We start from the raw sequence: 18,550 nt of genomic DNA on the forward strand, positions 1-18,550 counted from the left end.
TGCCACAACCATCGATGTGGAGTGACATTCGAGCAGCAATCTTACTATTTAGGAAGTTATTAGTGCTGCTCGTGTCGATGAGAATAGTGATCGGTTGTTGTTTGAGAAGGCCTCCAACTTTCATCGTTTGCGGGTTTGAGTAGTCGGCTAGTGCGTGTACCGTAAAGTCAGTCGGTTGTTATAATATCCCTCACTTTTGAAAATTATTAATAAGGATTTATATGTAAATTGGAGGACCTATATGTAAATATAGAAATTTTAAGGACTAAACTGTTAAGTTGCAAAAAGAAAAAAAAATAAAGAAAACCGAAAATTTCGGTTTTATCCCACCGCCTCCCACGCTCGAACCAGAGAGAGCGGTGGGGCGTGGGGGAGAAGAAGAAGAGAAGTAGAGGGAGAAGAGAAGAAGAGGGAAAAGAAGAGGAGGAAGAAGAGGGAGAAGAGAAGAAAAGAAGAAGAAGAAGAAGAAGAAGAAGAGAGGGAAGATGGAGAGGAGAGAGAGAGAGGCAGCAGCTGCAGCTAGGGCTGCTGCACCTCTGTTTCCAGCAGGTGGAAACAGAGGAGAGGATGTGTGGGGCGTTGGGGAGGAGAAGTGAAGAGGAAGAAGAAGAAGAAGAAGAAGAAGAAGAGAGGAGGATAGCTGTGGCAAGGCTGCAGCGAGGAGGGGTGTGGCGTTGGGGAGGAAAAGGGAAGAGGAGAAGGAGAAGAAGAGGGAAAAGAGAGGGAAGAGGGAGAGGAGCGAGAGGTGGCAGCAGCTAGGGCTGCAGCACCTCTGTTTCCTGCAGGTGGAAACAGAGGAGAGGTGTGGGGCGTTCGAAGAGGAGAAGAAGAAGAAGAGGAAGAGAAGAGGAAGAGGAAGCAGGAGAAGAGGTTGTGATACCTCTGTTTCCTGCAGAGGAAACAGAGGTGAGGGTGTGTGTGACGCCGGGGAGGAGGAGGGAAGAAGAAGAGGAGAAGAAGAAGAGAAGGGAAAGGAGGAGCTGCGGCTGCGGCGGTGGAAGCTGCAGCTGGAAGAGAAGGAGAGGAAGAGATGGTGAGGAAGAAGAGAAGAAGTAGAAGCGGGTGAAGAGGCGGCACCTCTGTTTCCTGCAGGAGGAAACAGAGGAAAGGAGGTGCTGTTCGTCGTGGAGAAGAAGGGGAGGAAGGAGAAGAAGAGAAGAAGAAGAAAGGAAGGAGAAGGAAGAGGAGAAGGGAAAGAAGTAGCTGTGGCTGCGGCTGTGGCAGCTGCAGCTATGGCAGGGAAAGAGGAAGAGAAAGGAAGAAGGGAAGGAGAGGAAGAAGAAAAGGGAAAGAAGGGGCTGCGGCTGCGGCGATGGCAGCTGCAGATGGAAGAGAAGAAGGAGAGGAAGATGAGCAGGGGAGGAAGAAGAGGCTGTGGCCGTGGCTGACGCTGCGACTGCAGCAGTGCAGCTGGGAAAGAAGAGAAGGAAAGGAAGAAGAAGAGAAAGGAAAAGGGAAGAAGAGAGGAAGAGGAGAAGGGGAGGCAGCTGTGGCAGTGGCAGCTGCAGCTGGAAGAGAAGGAGAGGAAATAGAGCAGGGGAGGAAGAAGAGGCAGCGGCTGTGGTGGCTGCGGCCATGGCTGCGACTGCGACTGCGGCAGTTGCAGCTGGGAAAGGGAAAAGAAAGGGAGAATAAGGGGCTGCGGATGGGATTGCGGTTGTAGCGGCAGCGACAGCATATGCAGCAGTTATGTCTGCGAGAGAAGGGAGGAAGGAAGGTAGTGCGGTGGAAGGGGCTGCGATTGTGGCAGCGGCGGCGGCTGTGGCTGCTGCATTTGGGAAAGAAAAAGAAGGAATGAGAGTAAGAGAGAGCAGGTGACTGTGCCTCGATGTTCGACACGTGGTGTAGTTGCGAAGAAAGAAAGAAAACGAGTGCACAAAACGAAATAGGGAGGGGATGGAAGAAAAGTAGAAAAAGAATTTGAGCGTACACCTTCTTCGAATCTTTGGATCAAAACCTTTAAAAGGCAAGTGTTCTAACCCTTTCTATTGCAAGCTTTCTAATCTTTTCTTTTGCAAGTGTTTCGATCCTTTCTATTGCAAATATTTCGATCCTTTCTATTGCAAGTTTCTCGATCGTTTCTCCTGTAATTGTTCTAATCTTTCCTATTGCAAGTATCCTGATCTTTCCTCACTGCAATTTTATCCCTACATTTGCTTTGAATATGAGGAACTTTGAATTGTTCTAGCCTTGCATTTGATATATCTCCTGTTTAGGCGTAACGATTCGAATCTGTGCAACTTCCAAGATTCTGACCTTTCTACTTTGTTATGGTTATAACTTCATGTATTGACATCTGATTTGGACAAAACTTATTTGATCAGAATATAGACTCATAAACCTTTGTTTTGATAGCTTATTTTAAGAATTCGGAGTAAGTGCATGCCCAAACTTCTGTTTCAAATGAGCCTACAGATTCTGCAAAACAGGGATCGTAATTTCTGACCTTTTGATACTGAACTGCTTATAAGTCCCTGTTGCAAACGTTGATTTATTCAAAGCTTATTTCATTAGAAACTAGACTCATAGATCTTTCTTTTGATATATGGATTGAAAGATTTGGAATCCAAACACCTGCCCAGTTATCTGTTGAATCTGACATTATGAATTCCGCCAAACAGAGATTTTGTTCTACGATCCTTGTTTACCAAATTATTTGTAACTCTCTCTATTGGACAGTTCAATTCATATGAAGCTTGTCTTATCTGAAAGTATAATCCAATGATATATTTCTGAGTAAATTAGAGCACGATTGATAGTTTGAATCATTTGTTCAATGTGCCTTTTGTATTCTGCCAGAAATCGAGCTTTGGTCGATTTCTCATATTCTAGTTTCATTCCTTTGGAAATTGATATCCTTTAGCTTTCTTATTCAATTGAGCTTTATATTACTGCTTTGAATTCTTGTATGCTCTTGTCCTTAAAATTATTGCATTCTTGAAAACTATTGTGTAACGTTTATGCTATATCGTATTGACTCATATAGGCACATGTATATCCTATTGTTCCGTATTTGCTTTCGATATGTGCCTATTCCAGTTTCATTCTTTTGGACATTAAATTCATCAAATCTTCTTATTTGAATTGAGTTATATGTGATTGCTTGGAATCCTTGAATGCTCTTGCTTTCATTTCCTTTCAAATCTGAATATAATTGTGAAAGATTATTGCTTACTTCGTATTGACTCATAAAGGCACATGTATGTTTTGTTGTTCCGCGTGTGCTTCCGATATGTGCTATTCATTGTTCATACTATCCTTTTGTACTCTGGTGTTTGTGGGATATTGTGAACCTTCGCCAGAAATGGTGAAGGGAGTTATGCATAGAGCCTGAGACGCTCTGCCGGCCCCTATAACTTCACTCAGACGTGGGTGGATGGAGCTCCCAAACGTGGGAGACCTCCCAGACGTGGGAGACTTATGTTTGGTGGTCATTCAGAAATGGATGTACCATATTATGTTATGGTCCCACTTCACCTTCTGTATGTTTGATATGATATACAAAGCTTTGGTTATGTGTTTCTATACATGCTTTGGATAAGAATGAAATGAATGCAACTTTGATTCGACGTTTGAGCTTCTGTTTCGTATTCGTTCTTTGAAATGCTCCGAAATGGTCCATACGCCATTGATATGTTCCGAAATGTTTCATTTATTATTGATATGCTCCGAAACATTTCATACGCCTTTGATATGCTCCGAAATGTTTCATTTACTATTGTTATGCTTCGAAATGTTCCATATGTAGTTGATATGTTCCGGAACATTTTATACGCTATTGATATGCTCCAATTACTCTGTGCTCCATTTGCTATGAACTGATATATTCTGAAATGTCCTATTTGCCATTAATATGCTCCGGATCATCTCGTACGCTATTGATATGCTCCAATTGCTCTATGCTCCATTTGTTATGAACCAAATATGTTATGAATGAAATGACATTTACGATTATGTATTTAATGAGATGATATCATTGAATCTCTTGGATTCTGTCTTGTATTGTGATATATTGTTTGTTTGAAACTATCCCTTCTTATGCTATATATGCTTTGTTACTTGCTGAGCTGTTTTTAGCTCACTCTGTTATATAAATCTTTCAGGTCAGCTTGTCACTCTTTGAGATGTTTGATTTGGGCTGAGGCAGTGGATAGCTATTCAGAATTACGGGCAAGTCTTGTTGGTTATTATGTTATTGTTGTATAAGCATATTTTGTATGTAACGAAATGTTGTTGATGAATCGAAATGGATATACTGTGTAAAAGTGTTAGAAGATCTCTCTTATTGGGAATTTCGGAATGTTAAGTCTAGTTTATGATGATATGAACTTGTGGTAAATGGTTGGAGTTCTGATTGTATAAATTACTTAGCTTGTGGATTTATAAATGTTGTTCATGTTTGTTAAGTTGGCTTGGGTTGTCATAAATGTGAATTATCGAGTGATGTGATATATGATTATAAATTACATAGGTTTTATGGATGTGAATTTGATAGAATGTTTTTCAGTGTCCTCAAATGTTAGTTTGGATCCTGGATCGGTTTGTGTTGAAAATGTTTTAATATCATTGATATTTTTTGAGGGGCTTCACGGCTCATCGTAGTGCCAACATAACCCCTTCGTAGATCACTCCCGAAGCTCTTCTCTTATCAACCTTTTAGGTGTAGGGGCTTAGTTGACAATAGGGGGGGCTGAGGGCTTCAGTATTGCTAGTCAGGGAGTGACTCTAGTCCTCTGTGCTTCATGGTTCAATCGCTCATCTTGAAGTCATGCGAAAGAGATGGCTGCCATAAGCATGTACGATTGTCGCGCTTTAACTTCTCCCCGGATCTCTAGCTTTAGGCCATCAATGAAGGTCCCTAATAGCTGTTTTTAAGATCAATCATGAGTTTGATTAGATATCCTTTCAAACTTGGTTTAGTACTCCTGAATGGTGGAGGTTTGTCAGATCTTTGCTAGTTGTCCGTCAATGTTCTCGTAATCAGTTGGTCCGAAGCGGATCAGTAGTCCTTCCTAGAATTATCACCATGAGAGGACTCCATGAGTGTGTTTAAACTAGTCAAACCATTATATGACCTCCCCTTCAAGATGTATAACCATAATTTCCACCATAGATGCATCCGTGGTTTTGTGGTACCGAAAATATCGCTCTGCGCGCGAGATCTAACCAATCGGGTCTCCTTCTTCCCATCTAGGGAAGTCCACCCTCATGCGTGAATTGTTGGGATCGGTTATAAAGCCTCTCCTATCTTAAAAGTCATATCTTCATGCTTGGTGTGATTGGTCAGAACTCTCTCCTTGATGTGATTTCTTTGGGCTTGGTGGTCGGCCCAAACTGAGTCTAGTAAAGAAAGTCCGAATCTTATCCTCCATTCGTGCCTCGAATGCTTCGAATTTAGCATTGATTGCCTCCTTAGATGCCATAGTATATGCTTCCAAACCTGTTAAAGGCATGTATAGGTTGAGAGAAGTGGTGGTCAAAAGGGTTGGTGGATTGGTGGATATAGGCTGCGGTTTAGGCTTATTTTGTGGTTGTTTTGGATGTAGTTTAAGGGTGTGGTTGTTAGGACTCTAGCTAGGAGAGTCCTAATTGAGAGGGATATTCATGTAAAACCTACCTAAGCTGACCCCTATTAAAGAGGTGAAGAGGCCGGCTAGGGTTAGGAGATTATTTCTTAGAGAAGAATAGAGAGTTGTAAAGGAATAGGAGTCTTGAGTAGGAGTTCTATTAGGAGTTGGTTAGAAGTAGGAGTCTTGAGTAGGAATCCTATTAGGAGTTGTTTAGAAGTAGGAGTCTTAAGTAAGAGTCCTATTAGGAGTTAGGGTTTAGAAGCCCTATAAATAGTCATGTATTCCACCTCTTTTGATAAGCAATAGATGAATCTTTTCTGCAGCCTTTGAGCAGCAACTTGGAGGGAGGAACCCCTATAGAGTTCCAAGAAGGCCGATCCCCTAAAGAGATCAACCCCAAGTTTAGAATCTGCAAGGGTTCTAACACCTGGTATCAGAGCAGCGTTCTTGGCATCTCGCTGCCCTTTCACTGCCATCCATCAGCCCTCCACAACCGCCCAAAGCAATTCCCACAATTGCTTAAAAGATCGTCGCCGAATTCCGCCATCATCTCCACCACCGCGGATCATCCTTTGATCTCCCTGTGAATTGCAACAGGTTCTGGTTTCCTACCTTACTGCTGCTGCAATTTAGTTATCCTTATTCGAAAATCCAAAAAAAAAAACTGTTCCTATATTGCTGCATAAACCTTTCGTCACAAAGTTTTCATCTCTACGACGAAAGATACATTGCAGAATTTCAGCCACATAGTACCATCTGTTTGATCTTGCTACTATGCTTTTTCTATCCAAATTACTATGAAATTTTTATGACATCTTTGACACTTCCTAACAGCAGATTTCCCTTTGGTTTTTTCAAAAAATTCTCAATATAAACCATTGATCTTTTACGTCAAATCTACTATACTTGAAAATTTGCACTGTAAAATTTCAGCCGCATAGCACTGTTTGTTTGATCTTGATACTACATTATTTCTATCCAAATCTCTATGAAATTTTTATGATAGCTTTGACACTTCCTAACAGTGGATTTCCCTTTGGTTTCATAAAAAAATTCTCAATATAAACCATTGATCTTTTACATCCAATCTGCTATACATAAAAATCTGTGCTGCAGAAAATTTCAGTCGCATATTGTTGCCTTAACCCATGTATTTGTAATCTTTTTTGAATGAAATTTTTTATACACTTCATAGATCATCTTGGCTTCCATCTAAGATTACTCTATAAAGAAATTCATCTCTAGAAACGATTTTATGTTGCTGCAAATTTTCGTCGTAACCCACTGAAATTTTTCGATGAGAATTCTGCAATCGCAACTTGCACCAATTTCCTTGCTTTTATACTGCTGAATTTTTTTTGATTAAATTAGATATCCTTGCTGTCATATAAACTGTGATTTTGCTATCAATTCCCTCCTCAATTCTCTCAAGTTTTTGGTGGAAATTACGTCGAGAAACCGTTGTTTCTTCGACGACAATTCTACTCTTACAAGACAGCACATACTTGCTACAACTTCCACTGATTTCTATCAAACCTTTGCTACCATCTACCACAGATCCAAAACATTCATTCATAGCCCTAAAACTTCACTAAACCACACCCTCAAACTGCACCCAAAACAGTCACAAAACAAGCCTAAATCGTAGCCTACATCCATCGATCCTCTAATCCTTTCGACCATCACTTCTCTCAACTATACATGCCTTTAACCTGACAACAAAAGAGAGATCTTAATATCATAGATTTGGAGGCATATACTATGACATCTAAGGAGGCAATCAATGCTAAATTCGAAGCCTTGGAGGCGCGAATGGAGGATAAGATTCGGACACTCTTTACCGAACTCAGATTGGGCCGACCACTAAGCCCGAAAAAATCATTGTTGAATCTCGTATTTTGATAATGAAACCACTTGATATGTGTTTATAATTTAAACTGCATTTTGAGTGATGCAGGTCTACTCGATCAGGTTTAGATAGTTGACGCAGGAGGAATTGACGTTACGCCGGAAGAGATCACGTCAGGATATTGGATGGCTGAATGCTTCGGATGTCGGGCATCGGGCCAAGGAGAGCGAAATTGCGCCAAGGATATCGGGGTTGCAGAGTTCAACTGCCGATTGGGCAACAAGCCGCAAGAGAAGACGATGCACCGAAGAATCGGACGAAGCGCCAACCAATGACGTGCCGGGCAACAGAATGTCAATTCGCATTGTATAATTGTCTAGATCGGAGTTGTGTTTTGGTTTGTGTGTGCAGGATTAACTACGATAACGATGAAGACATAAAGCGAAACAAAGTGCTGGAGTCAAGCGCGAAGGATTCGTTGGGAGTTCGAGAGTTCGACGGAAGTCCGAAGGTTCGTCGGGAATGCTGCCGGAATTAGCCGAGAATGAGTAGGGAGCTTACCGAAGGGTTTTTCGGAAGCTCGCCGGAAGGTTCGTTGGAAGTTCACGGAGCTCACCGAGAAAGATCGGAGCTTACCGAATAAGCTCGTTGGGACTCGCCAAGATCAAATCGTGAAGTCTAGGAGTTTGCCGGGAGTCCGCAGAATGGTTTCCGAGAGTTTATCGGAAGACCGTCAGAAGTTCGCAGGAAGCTCGCCGGAAGAAGTCTTGACTTACGGACTTTGTAATAGCTTAGAAAATGTCTTTAAATTCGTAGTTAGCATGTTCATTAGGGTTAGGATTAGGTGTTAATCCTATAACCCAAGTAGGGGCCAATTGGGCTCGAGTTCGGACTGGTTTGGGCCAAGTTTGGAGCCCAACCAGTGAGCTGAATTGGCCTAGGCGGTGGCACCGCCTACGCTGGGTGGTGGCACCGCCCAGCACCCGAGAGCTGGGCGGTGACACCTCCTGGGCTGGGCGGTTGCACCGCCCAGCACCCGAGCGCTGGGCTGTGGCACCGCCAGCATCGGGTACATAAGAAAATTCAAATTTTTGAGCCCAAATTTGAATCCTCTTGAGGCCTATAAATACCCCTCAAATCTCAGTTGAGATCACAACCTTTTAAAAAGCAATAGTTTGAGTTAAGAGCCTTAGAATAGTCTTTGCAAGTCTTGTTTTTCATATTGCTTAAGTGTTCACCTCCTCTCATCTTGTTGAAAAGAATTGTAAGGTGTGAACCACTTGTAAAGGTTGTAAGAGGGGTATTAGTCCTTCCCCTACAAGAAATTTGCTAGTGGAAGTTGGAAGCCTCTTCGAAGAAGGCTTCGTAAGTGGATGTAGGTCATTTTGACCGAACCACTTTAAAAACTGCTCCGTTATCTGGTTTGCATCCTACTCTTGCCATTTACATACTGCAAACTTCTCTACTTAGTTACTATGCTTCCATACGTTTCTAAGTTATCAAGCTCCTAAAATCGGTTTCCATTGATATTGCTTTTCATCGTACGAAAGATTTATCAAAACCGAAGTTTTAATCTTCTGCACTAATTCACCCCCCCCTCTTAGTGCCGCTCCGATCCTAACAATTAGTATCAGAGCCCGGTATTTCTCATTTTGGATTTACACCTGAGAGAAATGGCTCTTCATGGCTTTCAAGAGGGCTTATCGGTTTTTCGTCCACTGTTGTTTAACGGATTGGACTACACTTATTGGAAAACTCGAATGAGAGTTTTCTTGATTTCTATGAATTTGGATTTATGGAATATCGTTGAAAACAGTTTTCAACTTCTCTCTAAACCGATGAACGATTGGTCGGATTTGGAGAAGAAGTATTTTTCTTTAAACGCAAAGGCTATGAATGCCTTATTTTGTGCTTTGGACAAAACTGAGTTCAATCGGATTTCAACGTGCGAAACGACTTTTGATATTTGGCGAACACTTGAAATCACGCACGATGGAACTAGTAGAGTCAAAGACTCGAAAGTTAACATTTTATTGCATGATTTTGAGCTTTTTTGAATGCAACCAAGCGAGATTATAGGCGACATGTACACCCTTTTCACGGATGTCATCAATAATCTAAGTGTTCTTGGTAAATCTTTTTCAAATTTTGATCTCGTGAGCAAGATCTTAAGATCCCTTCCAAAAAGGTGGGATCCTAAAATAACCGCAATACAAAAAATAAAATATTTAAATATTTTTCCACTTGAAGAACTAATTGGTTCATTGATGACATATGAAATGGTTCACAATACACATGATGAACATGATGAACAAAATCACCTTCCAAAGAACAAGAAGGTTTTGGAACTTCGGACAAATGAATACCACTTGAGCGATGACTCAAGTGATGAGGACAATGTTGAACTTGAACTTCGAACACTAAATCTTAATAAGTTTATTATACAAAAATCTAAAATAAACAATGAACTTGAACGGAGGAAGAGGCCAAAGAAGAGGAAGGCAACCAAGGATGAATCAAAAACTTCCAAAGGCGAAACGGCGAATTGGGCTTTGACGGGCTTCGACTACAAGGTGAGTAACTCAACTCTCTTGAATTATTTTGAAATTACTTAAAGCCCTTCATGAGTGCTTAATTTAGATAGTAGGAATAGGAAATAAAAAATTATTTTTCAAAAATCATATCATGTTTTTCTTTGTAGCATCTTTGAAAAATTAAAAAATTTGATCATGAAAAGTATATTGCAAAGGTTTCATGCATGTTATGTTTTGAAATGTTGAATGATGCAATATTAGGGATGATAATATGATATGTGATAATGCTTAGGATTAATCCATACATATGTATACGTCATGCATGAGTTTTTGAAGTAAATGTTGATTTGAACCTCTCATTTTAGATTAATATGCTTTTGGTCTAATCATTTTTATGATGAATTAAGATGACATTCTCATGACATATTAAGATGATATAGTGCATGTACATCTATATATGAATTTCTTGATAGTCTTTTGATGATAGACGTGATATCATGATGTGTTTGGTCTTAACGGCTTCATGACGAAACTTATGTTTCAATTTTAAATGAGGATACTTGTTTTCACAAAAAGACTTGAATACTCTCACATGAAATCAATTGTATGAAATGGAAATAATTTTCTATCCTATTGAGATTAATGAATTTATTTTACCAATCTTGTGAATCTCATGAAAATAAACATGATGAATATTTTATAAATGAGTTGTCTTATAAGATTTTGCCTTTACGTCTTGAACTTTCATGCTTATATTGATTTGGCATATAAAGACTAAAGCATGCTTAGATGAAAAAGAATCACTTAAAAAATACTTTTCCCATCTGATCGAGATTAATGATTTCATGATATTTTGTGAATCTCGAAATTGATTTTGATGACTTGATTATGAGTTTCAAGTTACCGATTTGATTTGAATAAGTTTTATTTAAATCATAATCTTGATCTTGCAAAATTGGAATTACAAATAATATCTTTTGGTATTCATGAATTGATACTCACAATATGAAAGTATTGGTATTCATGACTTGAATTTGATTGAAACATTGCGTGCTTAAATTAATCATTCTCCTATGTTTCAAAAATTCTTTAAAAGCCTTATGAGATGACTGAAAATTAATTTGCTTTATGATGAATCACGAATCATGACTTGATCTATGATATTGATATATTGGTTGTATAATTCTTTTGCTCTATTAAAAGGATTTATTGAATGAATCATGTCCTTCTTGAATTTTCTTGATATCACGACATGATTTTGTAAGTTGGCTTGTATAATGATTAAAATCTTTTGGCCATTGATTTCTCCCTTCTTTTCGATAATGACAAAGGGGGAGAAATATATGAATTGATTCTACGAGTGCCATATTTGAATGATAAATTTATGAATTAATGCTATAAGTGCCATATTTGAATTTGAATTATGTTAAGATATCAAAAGAAGCTTGCATCGAAATATATGGTAAATTGATAATCGAAATGCTATGATTGTCATATGCCATGTTAAGATATCAAGAACTTGCATTGTAATTTTACTTGCTGATATCTTGTCATGTGATGAAATGCTACGATTTGTTGCTAAAATGATGCATGCAATACTTCTGCTTTTTATGTGATGTATTACATATGATGTGAATCATGATTAATATTGCCTTAATTTGAATTCAAGGTTTATCTCAATTATAGAATTTTTAAATAAGAATGATTACTCACCTTTGTCATGATTTAGAAATTGACATAAAGGGTCTTCCCTTCCTTTTGACAATGACTAAGGGGGAGATAGCTTGCTTGCACAATTCAAGAAGAAAGCAAAAATTGCACTTCTCAAAAGAGAAGAAATTGCTACCTTGAACATCACCGAGAATTGCTAGCTTGAAACATCAAGAAAATGCAAAAATGTGCTATCGTGCCTATCTCAAGAAAAGCAAATATGCTAACTTGCATATATTTGAATTTGCTAGCTTATAAAACTTGCATATTTCAAGAAGCAAGTGTTGCTTTCTTGAACATCTCTAAATTGCAAGCTTGTAAGTTCTAAAATGTTGTAAAATTACTAGATTGCATGATGATAAAAATTTAATATTATATTTTTTATGCAATGAGTTGAACCCATATAACAAACACTTGATTGTGGTACTTCTCCTTTTTGTTGATGACAAAGGGGGAGAAGTATGTTGATGACATGACATGTGATGCATAAGTTTATGCATATGTTCATGATGATGTGTTGCAATTATTCATGATGAATATTGCAATGACTTGAATTCAGTTTGAATTCAAGGTTCTATCAATATGGCATATTGATAGGGAGAGTTTGTTTAAACTCCGGGAGTTAAGGTTAACTCCATCATCAAGTGGTTGTCATCATCAAAAAGGGGGAGATTGTTGAATCTCGTATTTTGATAATGAAACCACTTGATATGTGTTTATAATTTAAACAGCATTTTGAGTGATGCAGGTCTACTCGATCAGGTTTAGACAGTTGACGCAGGAGGAATTGACGTTGCGCCGGAAGAGATCACGTCAGGATATTGGATGGCTGAATGCTTCGGATGTCGGGCATCGGGCCAAGGAGAGCGAAATTGCGCCAAGGATATCGGGGTTGCAGAGGTCAACCGCCGATTGGGCAACAAGCCGCAAGAGAAGACGATGCACCGAAGAATCGGACGAAGCGCCAACCAATGACGTGCCGGGCAACAGAATGTCAATTCGCATTGTAATAATTGTCTAGATCGGAGTTGAGTTTTGGTTTGTGTGTGCAGGATTAACTACGATAACGATGAAGACATAAAGCGAAACAAAGTGCTGGAGTCAAGCGCGAAGGATTCGTTGGGAGTTCGAGAGTTCGACGGAAGTCCGAAGGTTCGTCGGGAATGCTGCCAGAACTAGCTGAGAATGAGTAGGGAGCTTGCCGAAGGGTTTTTCGGAAGCTCGCCGGAAGGTTCGTTGGAAGTTCGCGGAGCTCACCGAGAAAGATCGGAGCTTATCGAAGAAGCTCGTTGGAACTCGCCAAGATCAAATCGTGAAGTCTAGGAGCTTGCCAGGAGTCCGCAGAATGGTTTCCGAGAGTTTATCGGAAGACCGTCAGAAGTTCGCCGGAAGCTCGCCGGAAGAAGTCTTGACTTACGGACTTTGTAACAGCTTAGAAAATATCTTTAAATTCATAGTTAGCACGTTAATTAGGGTTAGGATTAGGTGTTAATCCTATAACCCAAGTAGGGGTCAATTGGGCCCGAGTTCGGATTGGTTTGGGCCAAGTTTGGAGCCCAACCAGTGAGCTGAATTGGCCTAGGCGGTGGCACCGCCCAGCACCCGAGCGCTGGGCGGTGGCACCGCCAGCATCGGGAACATAAGAAAATTCAAATTTTTTGAGCCCAAATTTGAATCCTCTTGAGGCCTATAAATACCCCTCAAATCTCAGCTAAGATCATAACCTTTTAAAAAGCAATAGTTTGAGTTAAGAGCCTTAGAATAGTCTTTGCAAGCCTTGTTTTTCATATTGCTTAAGTGTTCACCTCCTCCCATCTTGTTGAAAAGAATTGTAAGAGTGTGAACCACTTGTAAAGGGTATAAGAGGGGTATTAGTCCTTCCCCTACAAGAAATTTGCTAGTGGAAGTTGGAAGCCTCTTCGAAGAAAGCTTTGCAAGTGGATGTAGGTCATTTTGACCGAACCACTTTAAAAACTGCTGCATTATCTGGTTTGCATCCTACTCTTGCCATTTACATACTGCAAACTTCTCTACTTAGTTACTACGCTTCCATACATTTCTAAGTTATCAAGCTTCTAAAATCGGTTTCCATTGATATTGCTTTTCATCGTACGAAAGATTTATCAAACCGAAGTTTTAATCCGCTGCACTAATTCACCCCCCCTCTTAGTGCCGCTCCGATCCTAACAATCATATCACGGAGAGAGCTTTGCCCAATCGCACCAAGCTCGAAGAGATGAGTTCCAAGGGAGGGGAGGCTCTATGACTGAACCCAACTATCCATGCATGAGAGTGGACTTCCCTAGATGGGAAGAAGGAGACCCGATTGGTTGGATCTCGCGCGCGGAGCGATATTTTCAGTACTACAAAACCGTGGATGCATCTATGGTGAAAATTGCAGCTATACATCTTGAAGGGGATGTTATATAATGGTTTGACTGGTTTGAACATACTTTTGGAGTCCTTTCATGGCAATAATTCAAAGAAGGACTGCTAATCCGCTTCAGACCAACCGATTACGAGAATATTGATGGACAACTAGCAAAGATCCGACAAACTTCCACCATTCAGGAGTACCAAACCAGGTTTGAAAGGTTATCTAATCAAACTTATGATTGGTCTAAAAAATAGCTATTGAGGACCTTCATTGAGGGCTTGAAGCCGGAGATCCGAAGAGAAGTTAAAGCGCGACAATCGTATACGCTTATGTCAGCCATCTCTTTCGCACGACATCAAGAGGTCCAATTGAACCATGAAGCTCGGAGGACTAGGGTCGCTCCTCAACCAGTAATATTGAAACCCTCAACCCCCCCTACTATTGACAAAGTCCCTACACCAAAGAGATTAACAAAAGAAGAGCTTCAGGAGCGATATGCGAAGGGGTTATGTTGGCATCGTGATGAGCCGTGGAGCCGTGAGCATCGTTGTAGTAAAGGGGGACTTCTTATGATTGAACCGATAGAAGAAGAGGTCATTGAACATCCAAAAGAGAGCCTTGAATATGGAGAAGAAGATGCAGAAGAAGAGCCACAACCGACCGAAGTTACGGTACATACACTAGCTGGCTACTCAAACCCGCAAACGATAAAAGTTGGAGGCCTTCTCAAACAACAACCGATCATTGTTCTCATCGACACGGGCAGCACTAATAACTTCCTAAACAGTAAGGTTGCTGTCCATATGAACTTACCTATTGAGAATTGCAGTAGGTTTATCGTTAAGGTCGCCAACGGACGGATTTTGAAGTGTGATCATCGGTGCCCGCAGGTAAAATTGTTGCTGCAGGACCAAGAGATAATTGCAGATTTCTTCCTCCTCCCTCTTGATGATCATGAGGCCATACTCAGAATTAAATGGTTGATGACATTAGGTGATATTTCTTGGAATTTTATGCAACTATTTATAAAATTTTACAGTAAGGAGAAACAGGTGATACTGCATGGGAAACGTGAGGGCGACGTAACGATGATTTGCACACAACAAATGGAGAAGGTTTTGCATAAAGCATGCAGGGGCTTTTTGGTACAACTTGAGCAGCAAATTAAAGGAGAGCCAATAGAATTTGAAGATCCAAACCTATTTCCTTTGCTTGCTGAATTTTCAGATATATTTGACGAGCCGCACAACCTACCTCTTACTCGTCGGCATGATCATTGTATAATGATTTTTTCAGTCAAATATCTAGCAAATACTCAGCCATATCGGTATCCACATCTCCAGAATGATGAAATAGAAAGGATTTTAAAAGAGATGCTTGAAACAGGAGTTATTCGGCCAAGTTGCAACCTCTACTTTTCACCGGTGCTACTTGTACACAAGAAGGACGGAACATGGCGAATATGCGTTGATTACCGAGCTCTCGATGGCATAACCATCAAGAACAAATACCTTATTCCAATAGCAGATGAGTTGCTAGATGAAAGGGAGCACAAATCTTCATAAAGCTGGACCTTCGATCCGGGTCTTATCAAATACGAGTGTATGAAGAAGTCATACCGAAAATCGCCTTTCGAACACACAACGGCCACTACAAATTTTTACTTTCTTCAACAAAAGGTGAAATATCTTGGGCATATCATATCAGAGGAAGGTGTGACGGTGGACCCCTTTAAAATTGAAGCAATGCAAATCTGACCTACCCCGAGGAACATAAAATTGCTACATGACTTTTTGGGTTTAACAGGCTATTACCGTAAGTTCGTGAAAAACTATGGAAAGATCAATGCACCACTTACTTCCTTACTGAAAAAAGATGTCTTCCAATGGTCGGACAGAGCCTCCGCTGCCTTCGACAAACTTAAGGCAGCCATGACGACGACGTCGGTGCTAACACTACCAGATTTTAACCGACCCTTCATTATTGAGGCCGACGCATCTGGAGTCGGAATTGGAGCCATTCTCATGCAAGATGGTCGACCACTCGCATACACTAGCAAGATATTGTCTCCCCCCTATCAAAACATGTTAACATATGATAAGGAGATGCTCGCCATTGTGCACGCAGCAACGAGGTGGAGATCGTACTTGATCAGGCGATACTTTCAAATCAAGACCGACCATAAAAGCCTCAAGTACTTTTTGGAGAGAAAGATACCATCCCCTGAGTAGCAAAAATGGGTAACAAAACTTCTTGGATTTGATTTTGAAATAACTTACAAAAAGGGGAAAGAGAATGTTCTTGCAGATGCGCTTTCGCAGCTACCCGAGCAAGTTGAAGTTTCGGCTGTTTTACTTCCGACCAGCGACTTCCTTGAGGATATTAAGATGGAACGGCAGGAAGATTCAAATACTAGTAAGATTATAAAAAAATTGGAGGAAGCACCAAGCCCCATGGCTCATTACAATTGGGACTCAAAAGAATTACACTATAAGGGACGCATTGTGCTTATGATAAATTCTACTTGCATCTTCACGAGCAGATTTTGGACAAAGTTATTCCATATGCAGGGTACTAAATTGAAAAGGAGTACGACATATTACCCACAAACCGACGGCCAAACGGAAGTTGTAAATAGGTGCTTGGAGACAGCCCAAAGCCACCCACCAAATATGACTACCCAAGGAGAACTTCAGACTCAACCAAGTGCTATTATTGGTCGATGGATCGTGACTCGACGACGACGATCCACTACTGAATTGCTAAAACAGTGGGCAAACCTACTAACAGAAGATGCCACTTGGGAGAACTATGATGACTTGAAGATCAAATTCCCAAAATTCATGAATCGTCAGCCTCGAGGACAAGGCTGATTTGAAGAGGGCGGGTCTATTAGGACTCTAGCTAGGAGAGTCCTAATTGAGAGGGACATTCATGTAAAACCTACCTAAGCCGACCCCTATTAAAGAGGTGAAGAGGCCGGCTAGGGTTAGGAGGTTATTTCTTAGAGAAGAATAGGGAGTTGTAAAGGAATATGAGTCTTGAGTAGGAGTCATATTAGGAGTTGGTTAGAAGTAGGAGTCTTGAGTACGAGTTCTATTAGGAGTTGTTTAGAAGTAGGAGTCTTAAGTAAGAGTCATATTAGGAGTTAGGGTTTAGAAGCCCTATAAATAGTCATGTATTCCACCTCTTTTGATAAGCAATAGATGAATCTTTTCTGCAGCCTTTGAGCAGCAACTTGGAGGGAGGAACACCTATAGAGTTCCAAGGAGGCCAATCCCCTAAAGAGATCAACGCCAAGTTTAGAATCTGCAAGGGTTCTAACAGTGGTTTAGTGGAGTTTTAGGGCTATAATGATAGTGGATGAAGGTTAAGAAAAAAAGTTGTAGATCTATGGTAGATGACAGCAAAGGTTTGATAGAAATTAGTGAAAGTTGCTGTAGATATGTGTTGTCTTGTAAGAGCAGAATTGTCGTCGAAGAAACAGCATTTTCTCGACAAAATTTCTAGAAAAAACCAAGAGATTTGAGGAGTGAATTTGATAGTAAAATCTCAGTTTATATAATAGCAAATATGACCAATTTAGTCAAGAAAATTTGGCAGTATAACAGCAAGAAAATTGGTGCAAGTTGTGATAGCAGAATTCTCATTGAAAAATTTCAGCAGTTTGCGATGAAAATTTGCAGCAACACAAGAACGTTTTTAGAGTTGAATTCCTCAATAGATCAATCGTAGATGGAAGCCAAGATGATCTATGAAGTGTATAAGAAATTTTGTTCAAAAAGTGTTGCAACTAGATCGGTTAAGGCAACAATATGCGGCTAAAATTTTCTACAGCAATCCTTCATTTGCAAAGATGATAACTTTTACAATGAAAGAAATTCGCAGGAATATAGGAATAATTTTTTTTTGGATTTTTGAAAAAGGATAACTAAATTGCAGTAGCAATAAGGTAGGAAACCAAAATCTGTTGCAATTCACGGGGAGATCAAAGGATGATCCGCGGTGGTGGACATGACGACGAAATTCGACGATAATTTTTTAAGCAATTGTGGGAATTGCTTTGGGCAGCTGTGGAGGGCTGATAGATGGCTATGGAAGGGCAGCGAGATGTCAAACGCTGCTTTGATACCAAGTGATAGAACCATTACAGATTCTAAACTTGGGGTTGATCTCTTTAGGGGATCGGCCTCCTTAAAACTCTATAGGGGTTCCTTCCTCCAAATTGCTGCTTGAAGACTGCAGAAAAGATTCATCTATTACTTGTTAAAAGAGAATGAATACATGACTATTTATAGGGCTTCTAAACCCTAACTCCTAATAGGAGTTCTACTCAATACTCCTATTCCTTTACAACTCCTAATGCTTCTATAAAAACAACTCATAATATGACTCCTACTCAAGACTCCTATTCCTTTACAACTCCTAATGCTTTTCTAAGAAATAACCTCCTAACCCTAGCTGACCTCTTCACATCTTTAATAGGGGTCGGCTAGGTAGGTTAATATGA

General features: G+C 40.2%; 1 long non-coding RNA gene across 1 annotated transcript; it reads left to right on the forward strand.

Annotated features, from left to right (window-relative positions):
* The first annotated feature begins 358 nt into the window (after positions 1 to 358).
* On the forward strand, positions 359 to 4,404 carry LOC135598154 (uncharacterized). Its single transcript, XR_010481502.1, has 2 exons — positions 359 to 1,966; positions 4,104 to 4,404. It is a non-coding gene; the product is annotated as an uncharacterized LOC135598154 (long non-coding RNA).
* Positions 4,405 to 18,550: the final 14,146 nt, after the last annotated feature.

Source organism: Musa acuminata, chromosome BXJ2-1 (assembly GCF_036884655.1).
Source record: "Musa acuminata AAA Group cultivar baxijiao chromosome BXJ2-1, Cavendish_Baxijiao_AAA, whole genome shotgun sequence".
In the NCBI taxonomy this organism is placed as follows: Eukaryota; Viridiplantae; Streptophyta; class Magnoliopsida; order Zingiberales; family Musaceae; genus Musa; species Musa acuminata.